This window comes from Amblyomma americanum, chromosome 6, assembly GCF_052857255.1.
Source record: "Amblyomma americanum isolate KBUSLIRL-KWMA chromosome 6, ASM5285725v1, whole genome shotgun sequence".
Classification (NCBI taxonomy): domain Eukaryota; kingdom Metazoa; phylum Arthropoda; class Arachnida; order Ixodida; family Ixodidae; genus Amblyomma; species Amblyomma americanum.
The window spans coordinates 160,972,598-160,978,649 of NC_135502.1; positions in this window are offsets into that span (position 1 = coordinate 160,972,598).

The following is a 6,052-nucleotide window of genomic DNA, read 5'->3' on the forward strand; positions in this document are numbered from 1 at the left end:
CGCGCCCAAGCGCCTCCACAAAGTTGTCACGTATGATACGACGACAGTTCCACAAGCAGCCTTCTGTTGGAAGCAAGCACGAGAAATGAAGGCATGCGGAAGTGTATGGAATATACGCTGCGATTGTTCCCAATGCTTCAACCAAAATGTAACATATAGAAAGGCGAAAGTTCTTCAAGCAGCTTTCAGCAGCCAGCAAGCACGAGAAACGAGGGTGTGTGGAAGTGTATGGGACGTACGCAGGGATCGCACCCAGCGCCTCCACCAAAATGTGACAAAAGAAAAGGCGACAGATTTAGAAGCAGCCTTCCGCAGCCAGGAAGCACGAGAAACGAGTGTACGCAGAAGTATATGAGGCGTACGCTGGGATCGCACCCAGCGCTTCCACCAAAATGTCACATTTGGAAATGCGACAGTTCCATACGTAGCCTTCACCAGCCAGCAAGCGCGAGAAACGAAGGTATGCGGAGGTGTATGGGACGTACGCAGGGATCGCACCCAGCGCCTCCACCAAAATGTCACATATGAAAAGGCGACAGATTTAGAAGCAGCCTTCAGCAGCCAGGAAGCACGAGAAACGAGTGTACGCAGAAGTATATGAGGCGTACGCTGGGATCGCACCCAGCGCCTCCACCAAAATGTCACATTTGGAAATGCGACAGTTCCATACGTAGCCTTCACCAGCCAGCAAGCGCGTGAAACGAAGGTATGCGGAGGTGTATGGGACGTACGCAGGGATCGCACCCAGCGCCTCCACCAAAATGTCACATATGAAAAGGCGACAGATTTAGAAGCCGCCTTCAGCAGCCAGCAAACACGAGAAACGAAGGCATGCGGAGGTGTATGGGACGTACGCTAGGATCGTGCCCAGCGCCTCCACCAAAATGTCACATGGAAAGGCGACAGTTCTACAAGCAGCCTTCAGCTGCCAGCAAGGACGAGAAACGAGGGTTTGGGGAGGTGTGTCGGACGTACGCTGGGATCGTGCCCAGCGCCTCCACCAAAATGTCACATGTAGAGGCGACAGTTCAACAAGCAGCCTTCAGCTGCCAGCAAGGACGAGAAACGAGGGTGTGCGGAAGTGTATGGGACGTACACTGGGATCGTGCCCAGTGGTATGCTAAAATGTCACATGGAATTCGAGAGTTCTACAAGCAGCCTTCAGCAGCCAGGAAGCGCGAGAAACGAGGGCGTGAGGAAGTATATGGGTTGTATGCTAGGATCGCGTCCAAGCGCCTCCACAAAAATGCCACGTATGGTACGACGACAGTTCCACAAGCAGTCTTCAGTTGCTAGCAAGCACGAGAAACGAGGGTATGCTGAGGCGTACGGGAAGTACACTGCGGACGAACCGAGCGCCTCCACCAAAATGTCACATATGGAAATGGGAGTTCTTACAAGCAGCCTTCAGCAGCCTGCAAGTACGAGAAACGAGGGTGTGCGGAAGCGTATGGGACGTACGCTGGGATAGTTCCGAGCACCTCCTCCAATATGTCACATATGGAAAGGTGACAGTCTACAAACCGCTTTCTGCAGCCAGCAAGCGCGAGAAACGAGAGCGGGAGGGAGTGTATGTGATGTACCGTAGGATCGACCCAGCGCCTCCACCGAAATGTAACATATTGAAATCCGAAAGTTCTACAACAGCCTTCAGCAGCCACCAAGCGCGAGAAACGCGGTTTTGCGAAAGTGTATGAAACGTGCGCTGGGACAGACCCAGCGCCTCCACCAAAATGTCAGATGTGGAAAGGCGAGAGTTCAACAAGCAGGCTTTAGAAGACAGCAAGCGGAAGAAACGAGGACGTGAGAAAGTGTACGGGATGTACGCTAGGATCGCGCCCAAGCGCCTCCACAAAGTTGTCACGTATGATACGACTACAGTTCCACAAGCAGCCTTCTGTTGGAAGCAAGCACGAGAAATGAAGGCATGCGGAAGTGTATGGAATATACGCTGCGATTGTTCCCAATGCTTCAACCAAAATGTCACATATAGAAAGGCGAAAGTTCTTCAAGCAGCTTTCAGCAGCCAGCAAGCACGAGAAACGAGGGTGTGTGGAAGTGTATGGGACGTACTCTGGGATCGCACCCAGCGCCTCCATCAAAATGTCACATATGGAAAGGCGACAGTTCTACAAGCAGCCTTCAGCAGCCAGCAAGCGCGAGAAAAATGAGGGTATGCGGAGGTGTATGGGACGTACGCAGGGATCGCACCCAGCGCCTCCACCAAAATGTCACAAAAGAAAAGGCGACAGATTTAGAAGCAGCCTTCAGCAGCCAGGAAGCACGAGAAACGAGTGTACGCAGAAGTATATGAGGCGTACGCTGGGATCCCACCCAGCGCCTCCACCAAAATGTCACATTTGGAAATGCGACAGTTCCATACGTAGCCTTCACCAGCCAGCAAGCGCGAGAAACGAAGGTATGCGGAGGTGTATGGGACGTACGCAGGGATCGCACCCAGCGCCTCCACCAAAATGTCACATATGAAAAGGCGACAGATTTAGAAGCAGCCTTCAGCAGCCAGCAAGCACGAGAAACGAAGGCATGCGGAGGTGTATGGGACGTACGCTAGGATCGTGCCCAGCGCCTCCACCAAAATGTCACATGGAAAGGCGACAGTTCTACAAGCAGCCTTCAGCTGCCAGCAAGGACGAGAAACGAGGGTGTGCGGAAGTGTATGGGACGTACACTGGGATCGCACCCAGCGCCTCCACCAAAATATCACAAATGGAAAGCCGAAAGTTCTACAAGCAGCCTTCAGCAGCCAGCAAGCGCGAGAAACGCGGGTTTGCGGAAGTGTCTCGGACGTACGCTGGAGTCGCACCCAGCGCCTCCACCAGAATGTCACAAATAGGAAAATCGACAGTTCCACAAGCAGCCTTCAGTAGGCAGCAAGCGCAAGAAAGGAGGGTAGGCGGAGGTGTATGGGACGTACGCTGGTGTCGCACCCAGCGCCTCCACCAAAATGTCACATATGGAAAGGTGACAGTTCTATAAGTAGCATTCAGCAGCCATTAAGCGCGAGAAACGAGGGTATGTGGAGGTGTATGAGACGGACTCTGGGATCATGCCCAGCGCCTCCACCAAATTGTCACATATGGAAAGACGACAGTTCTACAACCAGCCTTCAGCAGCCAGGAAGCGCGAGAAACGAGGGCGTCAGGAAGTGTAAGGGATGTATGCTAAGATCGCGTCCAAGCGCCTCCACAAAAATGCCACGTATGGTACGACGACATCAGCCTTCAGCTGCCAGCAACCACGAGAAACGAGGGTATGGGGAGGTGTATGGGACGTACACTGGGATCCTTCCCAGCGCCTCCACCAAAATGTCACATATGGAAAGGCGACAATTCTACAAGCAGCCTTCAGCAGCCAGATAGCGCGAGAATCGAGGTTGTGCGGAGGTTTATGGGACGTACGCTGGGATCGTGCCCAGCGGTATGCTAAAATGTCACATGGAAAGGCGAGAGTTCTACAAGCAGCCTTCAGCAGCCAGGAAGCGCGAGAAACGAGGGCGTGAGGAAGTGTATGGGATGTATGCTAGGATCGCGTCCAAGCGCCTCCACAAAAACGCCACGTACAGTACGACGACAGTTCCACAAGCAGTCTTCAGTTGCTAGCAAGCGCGAGAAACGAGGGTATGCTGAGGCGTACGGGAAGTACACTGCGGACGAACCGAGCGCCTCCACCAAAATGTCACATATGGAAATGGGACAGTTCTTACAAGCAGCCTTCAGCAGCCTGCAAGTACGAGAAACGAGGGTGTGCGGAAGCGTAAGGGACGTACGCTGGGATTGTTCCGAGCACCTCCTCCAAAATGTCACATATGGAAAGGTGACAGTCTACAAACCGCTTTCTGCAGCCAGCAAGCGCGAGAAACGAGAGCGGGAGGAAGTGTATGAGATGTACCCTAGGATCGACCCAGCGCCTCCACCGAAATGTAACATATTGAAATCCGAAAGTTCTACAACAGCCTTCAGCAGCCAGCAAGCGCGAGAAACGCGGTTTTGCGAAAGTGTATGAAACGTACGCTGGGACAGACCCAGCGCCTCCACCAAAATGTCAGATGTGGAAAGGCGACAGATTTAGAAGCAGCCTTCAGCAGCCAGGAAGCACGAGAAACGAGTGTACGCAGAAATATATGGGGCGTACGCTGGGATCGCACCCAGCGCCTCCACCAAAATGTCACATATGGAAAGGCGACAGTTCTTCAAGCAGCCTTCAGGAGCCAGCAAGCACGAGAAATGAGGGTGTGCGGAAGTGCATGGGACGTACGCTGGGATCGCACCCAGCGCCTCACCAAAATGTCACACATGGAAAGGCGACAGTTCTACAAGCAGCCTTCAGCTGCCCGCAAGCACGAGAAACGAGAGTGTGCGGTAGTGTATGGGACGTACGCTGCGATCACGCCCAGCTCCTCCACCAAAATGTCACATATGGAAATGCGACAGTTTTAGAAGCAGCCTTCAGCAGCCAGCAAGCACGAGAAACGAGGGTACGCAGAAGAGTTCAGGGCGTACGTTGGCATCGTGCCCAGCGCCGCCACTAAAATGTCTCATTTGGAAATGCGACAGTTCCATACGTAGCCTTCACCAGCCAGCAAGCGCGAGTAACGAAGGCATGCGGAGCTGTATGGGACGTACGCAGGGATCGCACCCAGCGCCTCCACCAAAATGTCACATATGGAAAGGCGACAGATTTAGAAGCAGCCTTCAGCAGCCAGGAAGCACGAGAAACGAGTGTACGCAGAAGAATATGGGGCGTACGCTGGGATCGCACCCAGCGCCTCCACCAAAATGTCACATATGGAAAGGCGACAGTTCTCCAAGCAGCCTTCAGCAGCCAGCAAGCACGAGAAACGAAGGCATGCGGAGGTGTATGGGACGTGCGCTGGGATCGTGCCCAGCGCCTCCACCAAAATGTCACATGGAAAGGCGACAGTTCTACAAGCAGCCTTCAGCTGCCAGCAAGGACGAGAAACGCGGGTTTGCGGAAGTGTCTCGGACGTACGCTGGCATCGTGCCCAGCGCCTCCACCAAAATGTCACATATGGAAAGACGACAGTTCTACAACCAGCCTTCAGCAGCCAGCAAGCGCGAGAAACGAGGGTATGCGGAAGTTTACGGGACGTACGCTAGGATCACACCCAGCGCCCCCACCAAAATGTCACAAATGCAAATCCGAAAGTTCTACACGCAGCCTTCAGAAGCCAGCAAGCGCGAGAAACGCGGGTTTTCGAACGTGTATGGGATGTACGCTGTGATCGCGCCCAGCGCCTCCACCAAAATGTCACATATGGAAAGGCGACAGTTCTACAAGCAGCCTTCAGCAGCCAGCAAGCACGAGAAACGAAGACATGAAGAAGTGTATGGCACGTACGCTGGGATCGCACACAGCGCCTTCATCAAAATGCCACATTAGGAAAGGCGGCAGTTCTATAAGCAGCATTCAGTAGCCAGCAAGCACGAGAAACGAAGGCATGCGGAGGTGTATGGGACGTACGCTGGCATCGTGCCCAGCGCCGCCACCAAAATGTCACATTTGGAAAGGCGACAGTTACATAAGCAGCCTTCAGCAGCCAGCAAGCGCGAGAAACGAGGGTTTGGGGAGGTGTGTGGGACGTACGCTGGGAATCGTGCCCAGCGCCTTCACCAAAATGTCACATGGAAAGGCGACAGTTCATCAAGCAGCCTTCAGCTGCCAGCAAGGACGAGAAACGAGGGTGTGCGGAAGTGTATGGGACGTACGCAGGGATCGTTCCCAGCGCCTTGATCAAAACGCCACATATGGAAAGGCGACAGTTCTATAAGCAGCATTCAGTAGCCAGCAAGCGCGAGAAACGAGGTTATGCGGATGTGTATGGGACGTACACAGGGATCGCACCCAGCGCCTCCACCAAAATGTCACAAATGCAAAGCCGAAAGTTCTACATGCAGCCGTCAGCAGCCAGCAAGGGCGAGAAACGCGGGTTTGGAAAGTGCATGGGACGTACGCTGTGATCGCTCCCAGCGCCTCCACCAAAATGTCTCATATGGAAAGGCGACTGTTTACA